The following is a 26,607-nucleotide window of genomic DNA, read 5'->3' as shown; positions in this document are numbered from 1 at the left end:
TGTACAACCCAACGCTGTCAGTTTGCTGCACCAGTGGCAGTGAACTACAAACACAATAGCAAAGTTGATTCGGCATTTCTCCATAGTCTACAGAGAGGCTCCGAATACTTTTGCTTAGGCAATCGTTGAGGTGACTGATCCAACATACACTATGATGATTCGTTCAGCCGTCAGCTAGAGAAGAAAAATTCGTACCTCTTTTTCTCAGGGTTATATTAAAAATATTATAATAAGCCACTAGATCCAGCTGGTAGAAAAGAATTTTTTTCAAATGAGCCGGACTTCACCCTACTCATTTCTTTCCGGTTCGCTCCTTAAAAGCCGGCACGAGTCTGGCTAAGCTCTCCACTCCAAGCTACATAGGTACAGACTTATTCACAGAGAACACGCGTTTTGCTTCTGACACTATCTAACTACAACATACTATCGCATCGCAACGAGAACAATACGAGGCTTGATGCAGGAAAAAGGTTCCAAAGAATGTTACACACAAATGAGATCATTAATTTTTTTCGCGATATGCGCCCTTGAAAACAAGTGTTTCTTGAGTAATGAAAAGAAGACACTTTTTTTCTATTTTATTGTGTTATAAATTATATCGGCACTCTCGGCTGATTTTTACTGCTGGCGTCGGCGTCGTCGTATATGTATACGTGTCTGCATACGTATACATACCGCATACCTATACGGTATATTTATCGTATATGTATACATATCTATATAGGTGAAAACGGAAGAAAGAAAAATATACAGTGAGAAACTTTCCGGCGCGCGGAATCAAACGCGGGACCTCTGCGTCGTGAATGCGAGGCGTTGAGCTTTGGGCTACCCCAGGAAATCTTGTTTACTGTTCAAACGGCAAGAGATTTATATTTACCACTTACCGCTACTGTGTTTTTGGCATTACCAGAAAGATGGCGCAAAGAGCGCGCGTCACTACATCACGCAGCAGTGCCTGCTCTAATCTCCTACGCGTAGTTTACCCGGATTAAAGAGGAGGAGCAATCATTGCAATCATTGCAGTCTCCGTTCGCAAAAGGCGTGCACTTTTCAGACTCGACAAAGTAACAAATGAGACGCGGATTCGCGTGCATCCGTACCTGTGAGTAAGTTTCGTGCGTAATTTGTGCGCCAGAAACGCGGGGAGCGCTTCGATCTACTTTCCATTGTGCGCGTGACCTTTCAAATTGTTGCTAGCGTGTTAATTGCTTCGCCTTTGTGGCAAAGCTGTGACTTTTTCAACACGTTTGTCAAACTTTTTTGCGCATTTTTGCAGACGTTGTATGGCCAGCGCCACGAGCACGGACGCCATGGACGACGTTGACAGCAGCATGGTCGCTGCAAGAAAGACGACAGTGTTTATTGGGGCTCAGCTTATGAAGGCACCGGCGACCGCACTTGAACAGAATACGCATCACTGACATGCATTCGCGCCGATACAATCAGCACACGTGCCCGATACATCCTCTCTCGTGGCACAAAACAAAAGAAACACTTTGATAACAAGAACCATTCGCCACAGTTTGTGGCACTTCATTGAAATGTTCGTCATAACGCAGTCGCTGTGGGGAGCGGGTGGCACGCGTCGACCTTCTGGGAAATGGCAGCGACGGGATGTCCGTCGAAGAACCATCTATGCTTGCTAGTAGTGTTGTTCCCTCGGGTGGTTCTGGCGATGTCGCTTCGCCTGCTTGAGCAATTTATTCTGAGGCTGCAGTAGTTTCCGGTGAATGGGAATCTATATTGTGGGAGTCTCGTCGAAGTGACTGATCACTGTCAACCGTTCCTCTGTCCTGATGAGATGTCAGCGATTTCGCCGCATCACGCGAAGATCCCGAATTTTTACCAGGTAGGATCGTGGAGGAGTTTCTGCGTCCACCTTCCACCTTCGCGAGCAGCCAGCAGCACGCTAAAGCCGGACAGTTGTTCCCTTCTGTAGTACTACCAAAGGTTTACCAGCTTTGTCTAGGCGGTGCTTGGTCACAATTGTACGGGACACTGTGCGAAAGTCGGGAAGTGTAGAACGAAGTATCCTTCGTTGCAGAAGTGCACCTGGAAACCTCCCCCCCTTTTTAGGGCGTGCTGATCGCTAGGCTAGGAGACCCAGCCAGAAGTCTTCCTTCGCCTCTGCAGTTTTTTTTTTCACGATTCGTTTTACGATTGGCACACCCTTCTCCGCCAAGCCGTTCGACTGCGCGTAAGGGCGGCTTGAGGTTACATGCTTAAAGTCGTATCTCTTGGCTAAGCTGGTAAATTCGTGGCCAGAGAACGGGGGTCCGTTACCAATACAAACTTCTACTGGTACCTTGTACCGGGCGAACATAGCGCTAAGAGCGGTGGTCGTGGTTGCCGCATTTGTGTGTTCGAGCTTTGCAACCGTGCAACCTTGGGAAAATTTTAAAAGGCGTCGTAGGCAATGACGTATGACCTTCCAGCATAAGCAAATATGTCAACTCTGACCCTGTACCAGGCACATTTCGGTACTTCTCGCATTAGTAGTGGTTCCTGTGGCTGCCGCGTGCTGTACGCGTATTTTCTGCACGCTGCGCAGCCGTCAACCACCGCTGTGATGTCGCCGTTCAATCTGGGCCAAAACAGAAGTGTTCGAGTCCTCTCTTTACACTTCTGCAGCACAAAGTGACCAGCATGAACTCTTCAGCATGCACTGATGCATACTTTGTGGTATTACAACTTTATTACAATGGTACCCCTTCCGCCTGCTTTCTTAAACCGAATACATATCTCTCGTGCACTTCATTGCTAACTTCGGCGCGATAGGCATCAAACTTACTCACCACGGTGCTGTAGTCGTTCTTGTCCTCGTTCGGCCCGAACTCGAAGTTGTTGAAGACGTCCGACACGTCGTCACCGGCAATGCTCAGCAGTAGCGCCGCCTTTGATGCTTCCGTTTTCAGCTGCTTCAATTATTTTTGCAGGCCGTTGCCTGGAAAAAAATAATTCAAACTTCTGCTTAAACCACTTCCAGTTTTCCGTGACATTACCGGACAGCCGCACTGGCTCCGGAGTCTTCAGAATATCCTTGAAGTAGCAGACGCGAGGACGGTTCCCTCCGGGGTCAAGGGGCCGCTTCTGATACCATGTATCGACGCTGAAAGCAGCATGGTCGGTGCAAGAAAGACGACGCTGTTTATTTGGGCTCAGCTTATAAAGGCACCGATGAACGCACTTGAACAGACTGCGCATCACTGATGCGCATTCGCGCCGATACAATTAGCACACGTGCCCGATACAGGCGTCACTTCATATGCAGTATGATGCTATAAAACTCCACCCCAAATTTGAAGATGAAACTTTTCACCACTTTCGAGTTCGTCTTTGCTCCGTGAGCGTTGGCTACTTATATGGTTCTGGAACTTAAGATGCGACTTTTAGATGTGTTCACCAGACGTTCAATTGTGGCCGTATGCATTCCTGAACAGACGTTGAATATCTACAAGGGAAGTCTGTTTTGCATTAAAACGTGCATGAATAAACGCATCTCGTATTTGACTTGGTCAACAATGGACACATACATCTCTCGCATGGCTCCTGAGTCACAACTTAGCGGTGCATCAAAGTGCGGGCGGCCGGCATCGTGAGTAGAGAAATAGACATGCAGAGCAGGATTTACTCCCGCACCTTCTCATGCTTCTGCAGTTTTTTGGAAACACTATTTCTAGATTGACCCTCGTATCCAAGAGAGGAACAGAAACAGAGTGCAGCTGACGAATGCTGTCATCTGTAGCTATGTCTTCCCATTCTGAGGTTATTGCGTCAGAGGTTGAGTGAAAACTTTTCATGTGCGCCTGTTGAAAATGTTAACAAAAATGAATATAAGCGTACCTAGCAATCAGTCACAGATTCATTCTGAAACACTTAAGGCGTGTGCCGTGAACAAAATTGTTGTGTTTTTAATGTAAACGAGTAATTCATGCATCCTTGCTTAAAAACAGTCTCTTTAATACTGCTAAATTTTCACACAGGAACTCACTCTATGACACGTCTATTTTTTATTTATTTTCATGTGGCAAAGAACTGTGTATTAAACTAGCTGCGACTAGGTGGCTTCAGCAACGTAGTAACCTTGGCATACGCTGGACACAAGTCATATCCGTGCTATAGTTGTTTGATTCACTTTTCTCTATGATGTTCCACTCTATTGAATATGCGGAAATGTTGTTTTTTTTTCGCAGAAGAGCCTTGGAAAATATTTCCTCACTGAGCCTCAAGTCACAGCGATCTTTTTGGAAATGAATAAACGTACAACATACTGCCTCGTGCAGAATAATTGCCAGAAGTGGGCTTTGAAGTTCCTCAAAGCCCTTGAAGTTCCATATCCCGAACAAATGAACGAACTTGAATCATCGGTAAGTTACCCAACATCTTCATTAGCGTGACTGCGCTCACTGCAGGGCAAAGGTGTCTTCCTCATTCCGCAAAATACCGCGGTCTGCTGATTGCTGCTCAACGTTATACCTGCCGACTTCTTATCATCATTTGTCCACGAAATTTTCTGTCTCCGTTTCGCGCGTACACCTTCTTTTGCAATTCAGTCAGTTACCCTTGATGACCTGTGCTTATCCTTCCTAGACACTACGTGTCTTAGCCATACTCAGTTCAGTTGATTTCAACCATTTTATCATTCACCTCTGTTCTTTCCCTCACACACATTACTTCATTCCGGTCTCTTAAGGTTACACCCATCAGTTTTCTTTCAATTGCTCATTGCATCTTATTTGAGTCACCAGTCATTATTTGAGAACGTGTGCCAACTGGGCTCCATACCTTCCTTACACCTCTGGTTCTTTCGCTTGCATGGTTTGGTTTCGTGGCTACTCACTGTCCTGAGTAAACATATTTCTTTACAACTTCCAGTGTCTCGCTGCTTATCGTAAAGCTCTGATCTCTGCCCGCAACCCCACCACTGCCACCACCACCGAGTACTATAATTCAGCCTTATGAATATTATTTCCAGCCCTACACTTCTGCTTACCGTATTTATATCCCTGTTCATGAGGTTTGTTTTGTCCTCTGATTTACTCACTATTGCTACGTCATCAGAGAATCGTAGGTTACTCAAATATTCCCCAAAAACTCTTATTGAGAACCTTATCTACTCTTGTGCCCTGGGAACCTCCTGTAAGCATGCGGTGACTACCATTATATATGCCGGTTCACAGTATGGTATGGTAGGGAGAACTTTAAGTCCTGAGGATCAGTCAGGGACTGATGCGGGCTGCTCCCACGTTGAGACAGAGAGGCCAAGCCCCTCTGCAAACACACAGGCCCTCTGGACAATCCTGAGTTGGTCCGCCAGTGCGTCAGTGTGCGGCATTCGCTGCCAGCACTGTTAACCGTGAGAAGCCACACCGGCTATTACTGAGCAGCGCCAGAGCATGCGTGCGAAATTGAGCAAGCCCCCACACTTACTACAATAAATTGAAACCCCGCAGTCCAGGATAATTTTATTCATGATAACCGAGTTGGGGTACGTCCGCGTCTGCAGAAGTCTTAATGTAACCGCCTGAGGCCTGTTAAGTCTAGAATAAATAAGGCAAGGCGGATTCCCTGCGCTCCAAGTAATAATGTTTGGTTACGTCGTTGTACGTCAACAGCTGTTCTCTAAACTCCGGAGATGGATATTCAGCCACCTTAGGGATTCCACAGCACACTCATCCTCGTGCATCCCTGTGTGCCACCTTATTGATGCTACGTGGGGTTCCCTCCACTGACACCATGCCTGTCATAAACCAAGTAATGGTATCCGGAGTGATGTCCCTACCGTGCAGCAGTTTGTAAGCCGCTTCGCTAATAACTCTCCTCGAGAAGGCTTCAATTGCCGAGCGAGAATCACTAAATACTAACTCTCTTTCCGAATCAATGAGTGCTAGGGAAATAGCCACCTGCTCTGCAACCCCCGGATCTTTCGTATAATTAGAAGTGGTCTTTTGGTCTTTCGAATGCTGCATTTTTCATCTGCCACCACCACCGAGTAAGCATCTTTCCCGTTAATCCATGCTGCGTCAACAAACGCAGACTCTTCCTCCTGATCCTTTGCTTCGCGCAACAAAGCCCTATCTCTCGCCGTTCGCCTCCCTACATTATGCACTGGGTGCACATTTTGTGGAAACGGCCGAACAATGATAGTAGCCCTGATGTTCACGGTTAACTCGTATAGGCGTGCACCATCACCAGTCACCACCGATTCTCCGATTGACTGCAAGATATACCACTGCTCGCTGAATGAAAAAAAAAATTCGCCCCGTATCGGCATGTTTCTGCGAACGTCGTCGAAACACGATAGTCTTGCGTGTGGAGAGAGTAAACAAGACATTTATTTGATGTTCTGCGCAAGAAAATCGGTGAGTGGTATTCTGCAGGCGCTGCGTTAGAGTAACTCGAGCGTGCAGTGGAGGCAAACGAGCGCATCGTCACATCATGAATGAATGAATTGATATGGCTGTACCCTTTAGATCGGGCGGTGGCTCACGCCACCAAGCCGTAATATTTTGAGAACCAAAAAATTGATTTTGTTTCCTTTCAATAGTGAGGCCGAGGACTCGTGCATTGCAGTGAAGGGTTTAATTTTCACTCGTGCCTTGACTTTAGCCACCAATCAGATAACCTCCTTTTTGTTAATTCTACCCGCCTAAAGTCTATTTTGCCCTCCCTATCCCTAAACCCAAGTGCTTTGAAAAACTATGCGCCATCATCCTGAACTGGGGGTGAAGCCCTAAGGGTTAAGCCCCTTACAGAACAATATCAAGATTTCGGCAGTTTCCTCTTCCTCTCCACACGCACTGCATACCGTGTCTACCCCTTCGTATTTGGCCCGATATGTCTTGGTTCGCAATACTCCCGTCCTGGCCTCAAACAGTAGAGAACTACCCCGAGTATTATCGTAGACCCTTTCCTTGGTGATTTCCTGCCTAAAAGTTTGATAGATCTCTAGTGCTGACTTCTTAATCATGTCAATTCTCAACAAATCGGTCTCAGCTTCTTTTGCCTTCTTCTTAAGTAATAATTCTTTTTGGTTTGGCCCCTCCAATTTTTTAAGTATTTACCAGTCAATTTCCTGGTTCGCTTCCTCCATTTCGTATCGACATTCTTCATGTACAAGTAGCTGAATACCTTCCTAGCCCAACGCTCCTCCCCCATTTCTCTGAATCACTTCTCATATTTTATCTTGCTGCTAGCTTCCCTGCCCTCAAATGATGTCTATCACATAACACCTTGTACTTCCTGATTTGGTGTATTCCCGTGAGCTCCTAAGGCAAGCCTACCTATTCCACGTTGCTTAATTTTTAATCTTGCATGAACTTCTGATCTCATGCACAAGATCGCATTTCAGAACGTCAGCCCAGGAACCATGACCCCTTTCCATAATTCTCTCACAACAACATACCTATTGTATTTCCACAGTGCCCTGTTTTTCATCACCACTGCATTCCTGTTACCTTTAGTCGTCACGTATATTTCGTGTCACCTGAGGTACTCGGCCTCAGGCTTATCCATACGCCCAGATATATGTATTTATCTGTCATCTCTAGCGTGACATCCTGTATTCTAAGCTCACTACTTTCATTATCATTAAAAATCACGACTGCTGATTTTTTCTTACTGGATCTGAAATCTAACCTATCTCCCTCATTAGCGCAGATGTCCATCAATCTCTGCAAATCTTCCTTGTTGTCGGCTATTAGCACTATATATTCTGCCTACATCAATGCTGGTAGTGCCTGTCAATGAGTGTTCCTTGTTTGACGACAGAGAGGTTGAAGCCCAGTCCACTTCCCTCTAGCTTGGCCGGTGATCCTCGTAGGTACATCATGAATAATGAGGTTGACAGAGGACATCCCTGCCTAAGCCCCCGTATTACCTCTGCAGGCTTGGATACGTGTTTTTCCCACTTTATAACTGCATTGCTACATTTGTAGATATCCTTTAAAACATTAGTGACTCCATCTTCCACACCTTGTGTGTCCTGTATTTCCCACAAGTCCTCTTGAACCATGCTATCGTACGCTCCTTTGATATCCAAAAATGCTAGCCACAGGGGCATGTGTTCTTTTTCTGCTATTTCGATGCACTGCGTCAGTGAGAAGAGATCGTCTTCCAAATTCTTGTGTTTTCGAAACCCATTCTGCAGTTCCCCAGCACCCCCTCATCCTCTATCCACGCCTGCAGCCTTTCCCTTACCATCTGCATCGGGAGCCTGTAGACCACTGATGTCACTGTTATAGGACGGTAGTTGATTATGTCAGCTTTGTTTCCATTTCCTTTATAAATCATGCACAGTCTGCTTAGTTTTCGTCCATCGGGGACTTAACCATCGATTATTATTTTGCTCAATGCCTCTTTCAAAACCTGCTTAGACTTCGGACCTAATGTCTGCATAATGGGAATGCCATCTTGGGCTGTTGATGCACTACCAGGATCCCTCTTCTCAGCCCTTTCCATTTCTGGCTTAAAAAGAGGAGCCATTTCACCACTTGATTCATCCTTGTTTATTGTGGAGCATAAAGCACTTCTTTGTTGAAATTTTTCTGTCACCCTTGTTCTTATATATTCAATAGCTTCGTCCCCTTCTAGCCTAGTACCTTGAACTGTAGTAGTGAATCTCTGCTCTAGGTTCGTCTCCTTCCTTAGGGCGTTTAGATGGTTCCTAAGTTTCGCAGCAGCCTTTCTATCTTTTTTAAGTACTTCTGTCAGCCACTGAGCTTCCCTTTTTCTAATCTTTTCATTGATCCGAAGGGATGCATCTCTTCTACAGCTTAGAAAGATTTCCCATTTTTTTCAACATCATCCGTCGGTTCACCACGCTGCTTAGCATGTCTGTGTTCTCTAGAGGCTTCCTGATGTTTTGCTGTGGCTCTCTTACCTTCCTCATCCCACAAACTCTTGGGTTTGTGTCTTCTTTTTCGGGGTGACTTGTCACGTGCCTTAGCAAGCTCTAGCTCAAAGAGTCTACTTAGATTTGTGTATGTGTACACTGTTTTATTATCCTCAGTGATTATTTTCTTACTTTATTTAGTAGCTATTTCTATTTGCCCTTCTGTATAAAAATTTTCCTGTATTTGTTCATTTATCTCCTTCGCACTTTCTCTGCTTTTCCAAAACTTAGCTTGATACGTTTGTGATCACTATTCAGTCTTCTGGAGCCACCTTCATCTATGTGCGTTTCCCTGAGCTTCTCATACATACTACGTGACATCAGTGCGTATTCTATCGTCGACTGCAGCCTTCCTACGTCCCATGATATTTTCCTTTCACACCTATCGGCACTGTTGCAAATAATCAAATAATGCCTTTCACACATATCCATGATCATTTTGCCTGTTGGGTCGGTACACCCATCTGTATCTTCTATGTGTTCATTCATATCTCCTAGTATAATTATCTCGCACTCTCCTCCTAATTCCTCTATATTCTTTGTTTTACACTATCCAACCTATGCAACCGTCCTATGCACTATCCAACCTATGCAACTATCCAAACTATGCAACCGTCCACGAGTACACCAAGCCAAGGAATGTCCTTTGCCCTGCCACTTTCCCTTTTAGCCATAAATGTTCTTTGCACTCCTGCTTGACCTTTTGCCAGTCTCTACTTTTAAGAATGAATGCCCCAATACCACCCCCCTTTCTGCTGCGTTGTGTTCTTTTACAATACTCCCACACATAGTCCGAATTGTTAGGAGGTTTTTCCATGTCCCTATTATGTGTTTCTATAAAACCATGTACCATCGGCCTCTCCACTCTTAGCTGTTCTTCTATCTCTTCCCACTTCAGCCTGTTCCTGCCACCCTGCATGTTGATATTGTTACGCGGACAATATACCCTATGTATGAATTGGCTCAGCGCTCATGGCTACAATTATTTCTGCCCCCGACTCTACCTATCTTAGATACTGGTGCCACTTTGGATTCGTATCTGTCCATACCACCTGTCAAAAAGCCTCCGTGGTTGTTTTTGTTTTCCTCGTTACTAGCAATCCTGCACCCGAAGGGCCCACGTGCCCCCCCCCCCCCCAAAAAAAGCTACTGCACGTCCTGCAAGTCGCCAACCCACCTCATGACCTAGCCGCCCATCGAAGTGAATTCTGTCTCGTTGAAAACCACCCCACCTATGCACCTCTCTGTTTATTTCCACCACCTCAAAGCCTTGGGCTTGACTCATCCGCCATATCTCTCGGTTTTCGTTGACCACCGCTCCTTGTAGGTTGTGGTCACGCACCAGTACCTCCAGTATGGTGCATATTACTACCTGTGAAGTGGCGCGTATGTCATCGACGCCTTTCGCCAGTGTGGTCACTAGTTCTACCATATCTTAATTTAAGACATCGTTTGAACCGCCTGAAATTATCACAAGCTTTCGTCTATCAGCGGTAAATTTAGTTTGGCGTTCGCTTGCCTCATGACTGCTTCCAGCTTGCGTCCTGGAAACGTCTCTACTGCAACCCTCTTGTCACCCCTTACCCTCTCTTTGATTGCTTCTGCGCATCGATTTAAATTTGAGTCCACGGCGGTTATCACATCCTGTGACCTTTAAGCTGGAGCGTCCTGCACCTGGAGGTTATTTGCACTTGTGACGCCGGCTGCTTTGTCCCCTCCCAGCCCCACCACTACTTCGCTGAAGCTGGGCCTTGCGACAATTGAACCAGCTGAACCTGTTTTTTCCAAACTTGCTGGCTTTTTTTTCCGCCATTCTGGTTGCCAGTGCCCTATGGTTCTATCCATTGGCCGCTCCTTTTCTCACCTTGGCTATTGCTTCCTCGGCGGACTTCAGCCTTCCTCCTAATGCCCACGTTTTTTCTTCCTCTGCCGCCAACGCAGTCTCCAGCTCGATGATTCTCAACAGCAGTTCACTCTGGACAGCCATCAATTTCTCCATCACACATCAGGCATTAGTGCCATCTGGCAGTTTTCTTCGAAAACAAAGGACGTGTCTCTGAGACGGGTGTGCGCACCCATCTCAGCGGTGATAAGGTGTTGAATGCAAAGCGACGAGTTCGTGCCACCACCATGTCGTCTTAGCAAAGCGTTATAAATACTCCCTGTTCTATGCAAGCGTTGCATGGTCAGCACAACGTAATAAGCGCTACGGTCCTTAAAATTACTTATGTACGTCCTTTCTAGTAAAAGACGCACATGCATAATAAGTACGTGTAGTTACGGTGCCCCAGGCATGCGCAATAGTTGCTTTTTAATAACAATTCCACAAGCATGGACGCTCAACCATCAGCAACATTGGTGGGCACTGCGAACGGGGTCTGCCGTTTTAAGGACCTGATGCCGTTAACAGTGGACACACGGACAAATGTACGGACAGACAGACAGACCAAAATTTTTGCGTTGAATGTCCCCAAGAAAGACTATCATCTTTAATATCGTTTTTAAAAGCGCATGGTACGGCCCACCACTTCAATCTGCTTTCCATGGGAGAGCTCGTGTCAGCCGTAGGGTCAGTTGCTGCTGCTGCAGCGTGACGGCGAAACGACTTGTGCCGGCTCCCTTGGTGCAGCAGCTGCAGCAATTTAGCTGATGTTTGTCGCAACAGTGACCCACTCTGTTGTTCTAATCAGTGTTTTTTAAATTTCATTTATCACAGCGATCACATATCGCATATTTAGTAGACTACGAGACGCTATCTAGTTAAAAAGCCAATATATTTTTTCTGTGCATTCCGGCACCTGACTTATTTTTTCAGAACCAGCATCTTGCTCTCAGGCTGACAAAAGAAAACCACAATGCATGTAGCTGACTAATATGGCACTGAATGCTTGACAAAGTCATTGTTCTATTTATGGAGATGTCTTAAACAAAGGTATTTTGATTATTGTGACGTTTATTCAGCACTTTCGCGTTTTCTCATCCAGAATTCTGGACAATTATTTTTTGGACACTTTACAGTAGGCGTTCATAGTTTTTATATTCCGAAAGCGTATAAAAAACATTTGAATATTTTTTCATCTTATCTCCTACACGGTAGTGTGTCGGAAAGTAGTTAAGCTTTGAACGCTAGATTAAAGTGGTTTCTACAAAATTGTTGACGCGCTCCTCGAAACTTTATTGAAGAGGCAGTGAGAGCATACATCAATAAAAGTGCCATTAAAATTTCTTGGTAGTTCTTACCAGGCAAAGCAATATATATATATATATATATGAATATATATATATATATATTCATATATATATATATATATATATATATATATATATATATATATATATATATATATATATATATATATACATATATATATATTATATATATATATATATATATATATATATATATATATACTTGTCAGCGACGACCCGCAAGTGCCTGCAAACTCGTTCGCGGCGATGTCGGTCTACTGCGCAAGTCTTTTCGACACCACGGCACTTCTCTCGCCATCTCATCGCCATCTTATCTCGTCGCCATCTGTGGCTCAAGCATATTAAATATATATACCGTCACGTAGCCACAGACCGGAGATCGTAGCAACCTGGCATGCGCCAGCCCTGCACGTGCGAAGCTTTGACACGCGTAGCCCTTGTTTGCTGTTCTTCTCTCCTTTTTTTCCTCTTTCCGCTTTTTCCTTTTTTTCTTTTCTTAACTTTATCACATCGTTCTGACATAGCCCTGCTCACCAGGCTTCAAGAGCAACTAAGGAGGGGGAGAACAGGTGGAATGCGACAGCGACAAAGTCGCAAGGAATGTACTGGGGTATTTTTTACAAGCTACCGGGAAAACTGATAAAAGGTGCACCTGAGGAGTCAAACTTTTCATCACTGGAATTTGCTTAAATTAGCCCCCTGTACCAAAAAACTTGCCATGATTGTATGTTGTTTACCGCTCTTTTTTTTTTTTTTACAAAATGCACCTGCCGTTAATAGTACGCAAACGTGGTCGTTTGACTACTTATCAGTGTATAATGGGTGGTATTGCCACTGGCCAAGGCGCGTTTTTTTTCTTTTTCTTTTTCTTTTTTTAATGCACGTGCTATGCATAGTACGCACACGTGGCCATTTGGCTGCTTATCAGTGCATGATGGGTAGTTGGGGCACTGGTATATGTAGATTTTTATTTATCTCTCGCTTTCATTTTTTCTTTTTCTTTTTCTCTCACTTTCTCTCGGCTGGAAGATGGCCTAAAAACGTGTCAGGGCCTACTAAATTTTGTCTGATGAAGATCGGTCTCCGATCGAAACGTCACCAATGAGCAGTTTTTTAGAGGCGTATACTTATTTTTGCTATATATATATATATATATATATATATATATATATATATATATATATATATATATATATATATGTATATATATATATATATAGAAAAAGGAGTAATTCACACACAACGAACGTTTCAGCACAGTTTAGTCCGACGTTTCGACCGTGGGACCGGTCTTCGTCTGGGAATACAGGGCATAAAATTCGCGCGCTTATATATGTCAATATTCGAGACCCCCCCAAAAAAACACACATGCTCTTGTGTAATGAACAAGGCTCATCTGTATCAGCACAAAAACGGTTTTCAGTGATCAAAAATATATATCTATACAGCACTGTGTGATGTCACCATTTGTAAGTCATTGGCAGCTGATACGGCTTTGCGGGATACACGTGTGCATCGCGACATTACGGATGTCAAAGCTCTTTTCTTACAATAATGGTTCGCGTGTAAGATATACGCGTTGCCGATGATAAATAATTCTATTATATATATGTAAGAATCGCTGTTTCTGTATACATTATCAGCACAGCGCACTCTCTGATAAAGAAGCAGACTAGCGTACACTTGTTATATTGTTGACCAATAAGCTTACGTGGAAGGAAGACACGTCAATGTGCCTGCATCCTCATTGATACCATCTGCTACAGTATTGAACTTGAATATCAGGTATGATTCCCGGAGTTCACGATCATGGTTTGAGCGGAAACCAGATTCAAGAATGGTCGCTTTCATTTGATCGAAAGAGTGGCCCGGCATGCGAACGTGTCGTGATAGCGGTAGATGAGGGAATATATTTACATGGGATTTGTGGTTATTAAAGCGTATTCTGAATGGAGTTTCAGTATGACCAATATATTGTTTCAAACAGGCACTACATTCCAACATGTATACGGCATTATAAGTGTCGCAGTCGAAGCTACCACGAATCTTTAATTTAAAGTCCGAAGACGTGCTCGCGGCGTTTTGCGTGGTTTGCATGTGCGCACACACTTTGCACCGTGGTTTGTTACAAGGTGCACAGCCACTCTCTTTACGGGTACCAATTTTAGATGACGTTAACATGTCGTGAAGGTTTTTTGACCGTCGGTAAACAACACGAGGCGGAACAGAAAAAATTTTTTTGAGATTATCACTTTCGGTTAAGATGTTGTGGTGCCGTTTCAATATAGCAGATACTTTAGGAGCTGATGATGAAAATGTCAGAACAAGGTTAGTTTGAGCAGAGCTATCGTTCCCGTCCTTTCCTTTCAGAATCTCGGTGCGGTTGAGTTGGTCAGCTCGAGTTATGGCATCGTCTATTAGTTTTTCCGGGTATTTTCTTTTTACTAGAGAACTTTTGAGCCTATTACAATTTTCAATGAAATCTGTACGGTCAGAGCACAACCGTTTAAAGCGGTGAGCCTGGCTATAGGGAATTCCTGTTTTGCAATGCCGGGGGTGGCTACTCTGAAAATGCAGGAGTTGATGTCGGTCAGTAGGCTTGCGGAACAGCTTCGTAGCAAGTTGTCTTTCGGAAATGGTGACTGTGACATCGAGAAAATTTACAGAAGTGCGCGAAAATTGGTGCGAGAACTTAATAGACGGATGGAAATTATTAAACTTTTGAATGAAACCAAGCAGACTTGCTTCATCGTGTGTCCAGACAAGAAAAATATCGTCAATGAAGCGCCTATAGTAGAGAGGTTGAAGCATGTTTTTACCTAAAAATTCGCATTCCAGAATGCCCATAAAAATGTTAGCGTAGTTAGGGCCTACTTTCGTACCCATTGAGGTGCCGTTGGCTTGTACATAGTGAATGTTGTTAAACTCAAAATTGTTTAATTCAAGGATAAGTTTCAAAAGAGTACCAAGCGCTTCTTTATCAATAGGTTTATCTAAAGGGGAATTTTCATAGGCCTTTATTACTGCAGAAATACCATCTTTATGCGGTATGTTGGTGTATAGTGATGCTACGTCCAGCGTTACTAACATTGAACCAGATGGAACATGAAGATCTACAATTTCTTGAAGGAAATGGTTGGTGTCTTTGATGAATGACGGAAATGTGGCTGGAATCTTGTTTATGAGGGAGTCAACGTAACGAGATAAATTTTCGGTAACGGTGCCGATTCCGGAAATGATGGGGCGGCCGGGATTATTCTGCTTGTGAATTTTAGGAAGCATATAAAATCTTCCCGCTACGGGACTGAGTGGTACCAAAGAGCGGACTGTCTTTTCATCTAATTTACCATGTTCTAGTAAACACGTAAGTGCGTCCTTAAGCTTAGATTTAAATTCGCTGGTAGGATCGGAGGGCAAAGCTTTGTAAAAAGTGGCATCTGAAAGTTGCCTCTCGGCCTCGCTTATATAATCAACCGCGTTGAGAATTACAATGGCCCCCCCTTTATCGGCTGGTTTGATGACGATGTCATGGTTTGTCGACAACTGTTCGAGAGCAACCTTCTCTTTTTTGGACAAATTGTGGCGGTAAGGCGCAGTTTTCTTATAGGCAGCGAAAATGTCGCGTTGTACAGCGTTTATGTAAATGTCAAGACATCTGTCGCGATGTGGTGGGGGTGTCCATTGTTTATATGTCGGTAGTGCAGGTCTGGTTTCATTCGGGCTTCGGCGGTCATGATAGTATTCTCTCAGACGCAAATTACGGGAAAAGTTGTGTAGATCCTTCAGAAGTTGAAACTCGTTGAAGCCACCTGAAGCGGGGCAAAAGTTGAGGCCCTTTGACAGAGCACCCATTTGTTCGTTGGAAAGAACTATGTTTGAAAGGTTTACAACGCTGCTATCTATTTGAGAAGACTGGTCTTTCGAATCATTCGAACGTGTTGCGGCGCGTTTGGTCACCTCAAATTTGCGTTCGTGCGTACATAAACCATCACGTAGAAACTTCTTCTGTTTAGTTGTGTTTAACTTGTTCCTCTTACGTTCTTCATAGGCAATTAAACATTCAGACTCATGCACTGCTAGCTTCTTTAACAGGCGAGCTTCTGTATGCTGAAGGTCTTGCGTGCAAGATTTATAATGGTCAATAATTATGGGTATGAGATCTAAGGACGCTTTACTTAACACTTCTTGCCATTTGGTTTTGTTAGAGGCCGAAAGTTCAGAAGTAGCTGGTTTAAATCTTATCTGTAAACCTTTCGGGACCACCGAAGCATTCAAGTAGCTCGTAAGTGAGAATACGTGTAGCTCGGAACGAACCCTTTTCTCAATAATTTTCCTAGCTTCTAAAAACTCTCGCGAAGGAAGACTTGAAACATTGCCTTTAAGCGCAGGCGCCTGCCGTCAGTCGGTGGCACTCCCTCGACCGGCGTTCCGGCGGGTAGGGTAGCGATGACCCGTGGTGGCGGGAGCCTCAGTTCGGTTTTGCCGAGTTGTGTCTTGGCTTGAAGAACCGGAGTTGTGTGTAGCACCCGCAGGGGACGTTTGTTGGCGTCTCCTGGGGGACGTCGGCGTAGATCGTTCTGGGGGTTCGCAAGGTGGGCAGTCACGCCATGATGATGTAGTTCCTAGGAAACGTTTGCAGCAGAGTTCGCGAATGTGGCTGGCGATGATGGCAACACCTTCGAAGCTTAGATGAAGACCATCAGCTGCCAACACACGTGTCAGGGGCAGCCAGTGGAGACCATGATCGACGAAAAAAACTTTCTTGGAGCGCCTACAGTAGTTGTGCAGCAGTCGGTTGAAGTACGTGGCTTCCATATTGCACCGGTAAACAAATGAAAGGTTGCCGTTGCCATTACGGCGGTTAGGGCAGCGTGGAAGAACGAGTGTTGCGTAAATCCTTGAAATGTGAGGCTTGGCGTTCATAACGTGCTCCAGCAGGGATCGGTATCTTCCGAATGCGACAGCAGCACTTGTTGAAGCGATGTCGTTGGTACCAATGTGGAGAACGAGGGCGGTTGCGGATTCTGGCACAAAGTGAAGTAAGGACCGCACGTCGGAGATATGCGCACCCACTTGAGAGATGAAAGCGGGCGTCCCTCTTGAACATGGGTCGAAATGCTGGTGGACGTACTTGGTCTGAGAATCACCAATGACGACTGTAGAAATTTCTTCTTGGGGATACTTTAAAATGATGTGCTTTGACGTTGTCGTGACAAGAGCCATTGCGGGTAAGTAGAAGGGATTATAGGAAGTATCACGCAGGCTCTGATAGTATAGAAAAAGGAGTAATTCACACACAACGAACGTTTCAGCACAGTTTAGTCCGACGTTTCGACCGTGGGACCGGTCTTCGTCTGGGAATACAGGGCATAAAATTCGCGCGCTTATATATGTCAATATTCGAGACCCCCCCAAAAAAACACACATGCTCTTGTGTAATGAACAAGGCTCATCTGTATCAGCACAAAAACGGTTTTCAGTGATCAAAAATATATATCTATACAGCACTGTGTGATGTCACCATTTGTAAGTCATTGGCAGCTGATACGGCTTTGCGGGATACACGTGTGCATCGCGACATTACGGATGTCAAAGCTCTTTTCTTACAATAATGGTTCGCGTGTAAGATATACGCGTTGCCGATGATAAATAATTCTATTATATATATGTAAGAATCGCTGTTTCTGTATACATTATCAGCACAGCGCACTCTCTGATAAAGAAGCAGACTAGCGTACACTTGTTATATTGTTGACCAATAAGCTTACGTGGAAGGAAGACACGTCAATGTGCCTGCATCCTCATTGATACCATCTGCTACAGTATTGAACTTGAATATCAGGTATGATTCCCGGAGTTCACGATCATGGTTTGAGCGGAAACCAGATTCAAGAATGGTCGCTTTCATTTGATCGAAAGAGTGGCCCGGCATGCGAACGTGTCGTGATAGCGGTAGATGAGGGAATATATTTACATGGGATTTGTGGTTATTAAAGCGTATTCTGAATGGAGTTTCAGTATGACCAATATATTGTTTCAAACAGGCACTACATTCCAACATGTATACGGCATTATAAGTGTCGCAGTCGAAGCTACCACGAATCTTTAAAGATTCGTACCACGAATCGTAAAGATTCGTGGTAGCTTCGACTGCGACACTTATAATGCCGTATACATGTTGGAATGTAGTGCCTGTTTGAAACAATATATTGGTCATACTGAAACTCCATTCAGAATACGCTTTAATAACCACAAATCCCATGTAAATATATTCCCTCATCTACCGCTATCACGACACGTTCGCATGCCGGGCCACTCTTTCGATCAAATGAAAGCGACCATTCTTGAATCTGGTTTCCGCTCAAACCATGATCGTGAACTCCGGGAATCATACCTGATATTCAAGTTCAATACTGTAGCAGATGGTATCAATGAGGATGCAGGCACATTGACGTGTCTTCCTTCCACGTAAGCTTATTGGTCAACAATATAACAAGTGTACGCTAGTCTGCTTCTTTATCAGAGAGTGCGCTGTGCTGATAATGTATACAGAAACAGCGATTCTTACATATATATAATAGAATTATTTATCATCGGCAACGCGTATATCTTACACGCGAACCATTATTGTAAGAAAAGAGCTTTGACATCCGTAATGTCGCGATGCACACGTGTATCCCGCAAAGCCGTATCAGCTGCCAATGACTTACAAATGGTGACATCACACAGTGCTGTATAGATATATATTTTTGATCACTGAAAACCGTTTTTGTGCTGATACAGATGAGCCTTGTTCATTACACAAGAGCATGTGTGTTTTTTTGGGGGGGTCTCGAATATTGACATATATAAGCGCGCGAATTTTATGCCCTGTATTCCCAGACGAAGACCGGTCCCACGGTCGAAACGTCGGACTAAACTGTGCTGAAACGTTCGTTGTGTGTGAATTACTCCTTTTTCTATACTATCAGAGCCTGCGTGATACTTCCTATAATCCCTTATATATATATATATATATATATATATATATATATATATATATATATATATATATATATATATATATATATATATATATATATATATATATATATATATATATATATATATAGGCAGGCATGGTGGTTGAGTGGCCGTAGCGTTGCATATAGTCCACTAGATCCTCCGTGAGTGGTCACAACGTGGTTTATTTTGACGTTTCGGCCTAGATTCTGGCCTTCATCAGGATTAAAGGTACAGTTTGTTGGTGCTCAGCTTTATACAATCTCAAATCAGAGGGAAAGGAAAGAGGAAAAAGACAGAAAAAAAGAAAAAAATAAAAAAAGAAGGAGAAAAGAAAAAAGAGAAAAAAAGAATATAAGGTGGACTCCCCTCGGGCGCCCCCCTTCCACTCTTCCTTCCACTTCCACTTCATCTCTCTCCCCTTCACCTTTCTGATGTGAGTGGTCTGTGTATGCTTCCTTGCACTAACGCAGTCTTCCCTACCAGGCGGTGCCTCCTGGCACTGGCGGTTCGGTGTGGGGCAAAAAAGAGCTTTTTTAGGAAGTTCTAAGCCTTTAACTACTCGGAGCGATGAAGATCTCTCTCGAGAGATGAAGGGGGAAGTGGAGGGAAGAGTGGAAGGGGGGCACCCGAGGGGAGTCCACCGTATATTATTTTTCTCTTCTTCTTCTCTTTTTCCTTCTTTTTCTTTTCTTTTTCTTTTTTTCTTTTTTTCTGTCTTTTTTCTCTTTCCTTCCCCTCTGATTTGAGATTCAGCACCAACAAACTGTATCTTCAATCCTGATGAAGGCCAGACTCTAGGCCGAAACATCGAAATAAACCACGTTGTGACCACTCACGGAGGATCTAGGGGACTATATATATATATATATATGAGATATAACAGACAGTAATGCCAAGGAATGTACAGGGGAAGTTATTAACATTAATGGAATGTAAATAAGAAGAAAGAAAAGTGGATGAAAAAATTACCAACTGTAAGCAGGAATCGAACCTACGACCTTCGAATTACGCGTTCGATGCATCGAACGCGTAATTCGAAGGTCGTAGGTTCGATTCCTGCTTACAGTTGGTAATTTTTTCATCCACTTTTCTTTCTTCTTATTTACATTCCATTAATGTTAATAACTTCCCCTGTACATTCCTTGGCATTACTGTCTGTTATATCTCATTATTATTGTGTTAAAAACACGGAAAACGAGCCCTTAGGTATACACTTCTTTCCCTTATATATATATATATATATATATATGTGAAAGAATTGTATATCTAAGGGCTCGTTTTTCAGTGTTTTGACACAATATAATGAGATCTAACAGACAATGATGCCAAGGAATGAATAGGGGAAGCTATTAGAACCAATGTAATGTAGAAAAGGAGGAAAAACATGGGTCAAAAGATAACTTGCCGGAGCAGAAATCTAACCTACGACCTTCGAATAACGCGTTCGATGCTCTAACCACTGAGCTATCACGGTGGCAATGAACCCAACCACTTTATTGAACTTATATGTTAATTTAAACATGGGAGTGTCAGTGCCATCTGTAGGCTTGGCGGCGAGTGTGGAACACCTTTTATGAGCCATGTTTGGCGTCACGTAGCACGTGAACTTATTAAGAGCGGGCAGCTGACCAATAGTTCCTCATATACAACCTAATGGCACCAAGTCTACCAGTACGAGAATGATTAAGGAAAAGAAGTAAATACCTGAGGGCTCGTTTTTAAGTGTTATGACATAATAATAATGAGATTTAACACTCAGGCTCATAAAAAGGTGTCCCACAATCGCCGCAATGGCTACAGATTGGACTGTCTGGCACTCCCATGTTTAAATTACCATATAAACCCAATAAAGTTGCTGGGGGATAGCTTCCGTGAAAGATCAGTGCTTAGGGAATCGAACGCATTAATCGAAGGTCATAGGTTCGATTCCTACTCACGGCAAGGTATTTTTCGCCCACTTTTCTTTCTTCCTTTCTTCTTATTCGCATTACATTGGTTCTAATACCTTCTCCTACACATTCCTTGGCATCGTTGTCTGTTAGATGTCATATATATATATATATATATATATATATATATATATATATATATATATATATATATATATATATATATATATATATATATATATATATATATATATATCGTGAAGATGTTCATTAGCTATTATGGACAGCGACGAGGCAGCGTGAAGAACCATCCAGAGATCGGCACAGCAACGAACCGAAGCAAAAGCCGAGGGAGGTGGGCGTTGGCGATGCTGCTCACTGCAGGCACATCTTCTTCTTCACAATCGCCCCCGCTGAAAAAGCAGCCAACCCGGCGTTCTAAAAGGTTTCAGGCAGAGGCTCATGATACGGTTTCAGGCGGGAAACATGGACAATGTCACGTGCATGCTGGCACATTTCGTCCGATTGGGAAACGCGCTCAATTAGGAAGTAAACCGGAGAGGTTTTCTCCAAAACAGAGTAAGGCTTCTTGTACTGAGGGACAACTTTTGATGAGAGTGCCGGAGTTTGGTATTGGTTGGCAAGCCACACAAGAGACCCTGGGGCATATCTAGGATCCGGAAGGGAGGTGCTACGGTTTGCTTTCTGGCGTTGTTACTCGTCCGTGGTGAACGTAAGGGGGAGCTGGTACCACTCTTCGGCTTAAAGAGCAGCATTGGACATAGGTGGACACTCGGAAGCATCGAGACGGTAGGGAAGTAGAGTATCGACTGTATTGGAAGGCTCGCCTCCGTAAAGAAGAAAGAAAGGTGAATATCCCGTGGTTGTTTGTATTGCAGTGTTATATGCGATTGTAACTTATGGGAGAACATGGTCCCAGTTGCAATTATCAGATGCAACGTGCATTGAGAGCATATCACCCAGCGTGCGGTGAAACAGTTTCGTTAGCCCGTTAGTCTGCGGGTGGTATGTGGTCGTTTTTCGATGAATGACATGGCACTCCGAAAGCAGAGCTTCGATGACCTCCGAAAGGAAAGCGCGGCCGCTCACTAAGGAGCTCTCGAGGTGCACCATGTTGAAGGATAAAGCTACGTAAAATGAAAAATGTGACATCCTGAGCGGTAGCGCTCGGCAAAACGGCTGTTTTGGCGTAGCGTGTTAGGTGGTCAACCACCACAATAATCCATCAATTGCCATTTGGTGCCAATGGAAGGGGGCCGTAGAGGTCAACGCCGACGCAATCAAATGGCTTGGAAGACCATGGAAGTGGCTGCAATGCACCAGTGGCATGTAGTGGTGTTGATTTGCGTCGCTGGCAGTCAGGACAGCACTGCACAAATTTATGTACCAAATTGTGCATGCCGCGCCAGTAATAGCGATGGCGAAGGCGTTCATATGTTTTGAACACCCAGGTCTGGAGGCCAGTGTTTCCGCACGTCGTGGTGAAGGTGAGCGGGACAGGTCGTCAGCGTCAGAGTGTTTGCGTCCGCAGCGGTACACGACGCGAACGTCGTACTTCTGGATGTGGAGTGCCCATTGCGCAAGGCGGTCTGAAGGGTCTTTCAACGTGGAAAGCCAGCAAAGCGCTTGGTGATCAGTTACTAGATTGAATGGGCGGCCTTATAAGTATGGCCGGAACTTTCCAAGCGCCCACACCAGAGCCGAACACTCTTTTTCTGTAACACTGTAATTAGTTTCGGCTTTCATCAGAGTTCGGCTAGTGTAGGCTACAACGTATTCTGAATAGCCGGGCTTTCATTGAGCGAGGGCAGCGCATAGCCCCACGTCGCTGGCATCGGTGTCCACTTCGGTAGGAGCCGTCGGGTCGAAGTGGTGAAGAAGAGGTTGGGAGGTGAGCAGACGGCGAAGATAAATGAAGGCAACGTCACATGCAGGGGACCAGGAGGAGAGGTTCACGTCACCGCGAAGAAGCTGGGTTAATGGTGACATGATGGATGCAAAATTGCGAACAAAGCGCCGGAAATAAGAGCACAGGCCTACAAATCTTCGAAGTTCCCTCATGGTTGTTGGCTTAAAAAATTCTGCGACTGCTCGAGTTTTGCTGGGTCAGGTAATACGCCGTGCTTGGACACGATGTGGCCTAGAATGACAAGCTCGCGTTCAGCGAAGCGGCATTTTTTCAGGTTAAGCTGCAGGCCAGCATTAGTCAGACAAGTCAAAACGTGCCTGAGGTGAAGAAGGTGCGTAGGAAAGTCATGCGAGAAAACCGCGACATCGTCGAGGTACCAGAGGCAATATTCCATTTAAGGCCACGTAGCGTATTATCCATAATTCATTCGAACGTGACAGGCGCGTTAGAAAGCCCAAAGAGATGACGTTAAACTCGTATAGTCCGTCACGTGTAATAAATGCGGTTTTTTTGGCGATTGCCCTCAGCCATTGGAACTTTCCAGTAGCCAGATCGCAAATCCAGCGACGATAAAAATTCTGCTCCATGAAGGGTGTCAATGGCTTCATCAATGCGCGGCGAAGGATAGACGTCCTTGCGGATTACCTCATTCAAGCAACGATAGTCTACGCAAAATCGGATAGATCCGTCTTTCTTACGCACCAGGACAACAGGAGACGCCCAGGGACTGTGAGATGGTCGAATGACGTCTCTACGAAGCGTATTTTTGAGTTAATTGTTGATGACGTGGCGCTGTTCTATAGAGACACGGTAGAATCATTGACACAGTGGCTGGCGTAGGCTTGTGTCAACATAACGATTGACTTGCGAAATGCGGCCTAGTTGAGGTCTCAACACATTGACAGAATTCCGGAACTCTCGCAGAAGATCAAGCAGGTCGGCATGTTCGGTGGGAGTGAAGGTGTCGACGATGGCGCTGGCAAACGTATCTTTCGACGACTCCTCGAGTGCCGACAGTGCTTTTAAGGGGTCGCAGTAGTAATCTGGAACATCAACCAAAGATTAAGGGTTGAGATCCGGCACGGGGCCGAGACAATCCCCCGCAAGCAAAGTGTCAGGTGGGGAAAGCAGATTGAGTATGAACATATTGCTTCTTCCGGCGCCAAGGCCAATCGTTGCGAAAGGTAGCGGCAGAGCTCGACGACTCGTGAAGAGACCGGAAGGCATAAAAAGACTGTAGCGTCAGTGTAGGCGTCGCATGAAGCGCGAACAATTGCGAAATTTTCAGGGGGAATATCGGTATTTTCATGCACGAACAACTTCGGCGGCTGATGAGGAGCGTCAAGTAAGGGGACATCACACAAGGTTGAAAACTCAACTTCAGCGCGTGCACAGTCGATGACGGCATTATGGCGGGATAGGAAGTCCCACGCGAGGATGACGTCATGCGAGCAGACAGCGAGGACAATATACTCCACGATGTAAAGAATGCATTCGATGGACATTCTTGCAGTGCAGGCTGTGAGAGGCGTTACTTGCTGTGCGCTTGCAATGTGGAGCGACAGTCCTAAAAGCAACCTCGTGACTTTGCGTAATAAACGGCAGAGGTTAGCGGCAATAACTGAAACAGCGGTGCCGGTGTTCACAAGGGCGAAAGTACAATAACCTTCAACAGTTACTGCGACCATGTTAGCAGGAGAGGAATGAGGGCTTATACAGATGGAAAATGGCGCAGTTCTGTGCCATTTTCGAAAACAGTTCGAAAATGACGCATGGGGGAGGGCAATAGCCGATGAGGAGAGGGTGCGCGCGGCGTCACAAAGTAGGGGTCGTTAGGAGGGCCTTAGCAAGGTGACGAGACCGGCTCGCATTGGGTGAAGGGTTGGCTGCCGGGTTGCGATGATCAGGCATAGTCACTGTCCGCCTGAGGTTGACAGCGTCAGTAGCGGGCAACGTGTCCTCGGAGGTGACTGTTTTTGGGCCACATCTTCCAGGCTAACAAGGGCGTGTAAAGAACTTTGTCGCAAGTGGTGCAGGTTGCTCCTCAATTCCCCGTTCCTGCTCGCCTGCTTTACCTCCTGAAGCTTCGCTAAGGTCGCCGTTTGGGCTACTTGTACACCAGCATGCCACAGGACGAACCCTCGGGCGCTTCTTCCTTTACCGTCCGGCTACGACTGCCCCAGCTACTCACTCTTGGATCGTCAGCGGACGCCCTCGCGAGCCCCCTCTATTTGCTGGACTCCGAAATGAGGACGTGGTGGACGACTGACTACACCATGATGACGTAGTGAGTGCAGCGAACCGTTGGGATGATCCGCACAAACTTAGCCACGTCTCCTTCTATCTTACTGGCGTGGCAAAGACTTGATTTTTTAACCACCAGGTTGACTTTCTCATCTGGAACGTCTTTAAAGAACATCTGCGACAAGTCTTCGCTACTCCGGCAGTTCGAGCCAGTCTGGCGAATAGAACACTTGATCGTCGCAAACAACGACTAGGTGAGTCGACCTCGTTTATCGAAAATGTTTTCTCTCTGTGTCGACGCGTCAACGCCTTCGTGACCGAGACAACGTGCGCCATCTGCTTAAAAGCATAGGGTCTGTTGCCTTCAATGCTTTGGTCATAAAGAACCCGAGTACCGTTGCTGACATTGTAGCTATATGCTAGCGCCTAGACGAGCTCAAATCCGCGCAGCTGGAACTAGACAACTCTTCTGCATCTATCACAGACAACTCTACTTTCCACTCCACGTTATGAGCCATGATCCGCACCATGATACGAGAAGAACTGAAGTCGCTTGGTTTTCCAGCGCGTCAGTTTTTCTTCTGACACCCCCGTACAAATTTATGGGGCGTCGTCAAGGAGGAGTAAGCGCCTATGACTGGTAATGACTACACAGACCCTCACGTCTCTAAAGCCCAATTGACTTACGCGCAAGTCGCCGCAGTTACTTTAGCCTTCGTTTCACCGATACCGCCGACGATGACGCCAGCCCATCTGGCATTCTCGGCACCCAGAACGCAAAACCACACTTACTATGCACGACCGGCGCCAGCACAGCTGGATTTTATAATACCCTGCTCAAACAACCAACCCTACTATCAATCATGGCGCCCGACGAGACCTACACGCTACTATTGAGGATATCGTGGACACATCACACGTGTCTGTCGCAAGCGTCAGCTAGTCGAGCGTCATGGGTTTCACACTTACGAACGGGATGACTTGGCCACAGGAACCACTTTTCAGCACCGTCGTTTCGCTACACTTCAAGGTCTCTCTTCCTCACCATTAATAACTCCTGAAATGGCTCCTCGCTACCGTGATACCAGGCATAGCTCGCCGTCTCCTCTATGTTGCTCTACGTCGCCATTTCGACTAGCCTCTCAGCTCACCGACCGTACCCCGGATAACTAAATAACGCAGCTTCTGAGGGAAAAGCTGCATTTAGCAAACTAAAAAATATCCCCCAGAACATCCTCATAGTATGATACCTGTTTCAGTAGAAGGCATGGAAGCGGAAGCATTAATAGAAACTGGTGCTAGTTTCTCAGTCATTCACAGAGAGTTCTGTGCGCGCCTCCGCAAAATTACTACTCCCTACAGTGAACCTACGTTGCTTGCTGCTCAAGGGGACGTTATCCGACTTTCCGCTAAGTGCACTGTTAATGTCTACATTG

At 45.2% G+C, this 26,607-nt stretch overlaps 2 long non-coding RNA genes across 2 annotated transcripts in view; one reads left to right on the top strand and one right to left on the bottom strand.

The window, feature by feature from the left end:
• Positions 1 to 1,931: 1,931 nt before the first annotated feature.
• Positions 1,932 to 3,104, bottom strand: LOC119179672 (uncharacterized). Its single transcript, XR_005110847.2, has 3 exons — positions 3,003 to 3,104; positions 2,796 to 2,944; positions 1,932 to 1,998 (listed from the first exon to the last, which is right to left on the bottom strand). It is a non-coding gene; the product is annotated as an uncharacterized LOC119179672 (long non-coding RNA).
• Positions 3,105 to 4,198: 1,094 nt separating this feature from the next.
• Positions 4,199 to 26,607, top strand: part of LOC119179673 (uncharacterized) — a 48,609-nt gene continuing 26,200 nt past the window's right edge. Inside the window, exon 1 of the long non-coding RNA XR_005110848.2 lies at positions 4,199 to 4,367. This is a non-coding gene — a long non-coding RNA (uncharacterized LOC119179673). The remainder of the gene's footprint in view (positions 4,368 to 26,607) is intronic.

Source organism: Rhipicephalus microplus, chromosome 7 (assembly GCF_043290135.1).
Source record: "Rhipicephalus microplus isolate Deutch F79 chromosome 7, USDA_Rmic, whole genome shotgun sequence".
Taxonomy (NCBI): domain Eukaryota; kingdom Metazoa; phylum Arthropoda; class Arachnida; order Ixodida; family Ixodidae; genus Rhipicephalus; species Rhipicephalus microplus.
The sequence above is the reverse complement of the archived record's forward strand: the minus strand, read 5'-3'. Positions and strand labels throughout refer to the sequence as shown.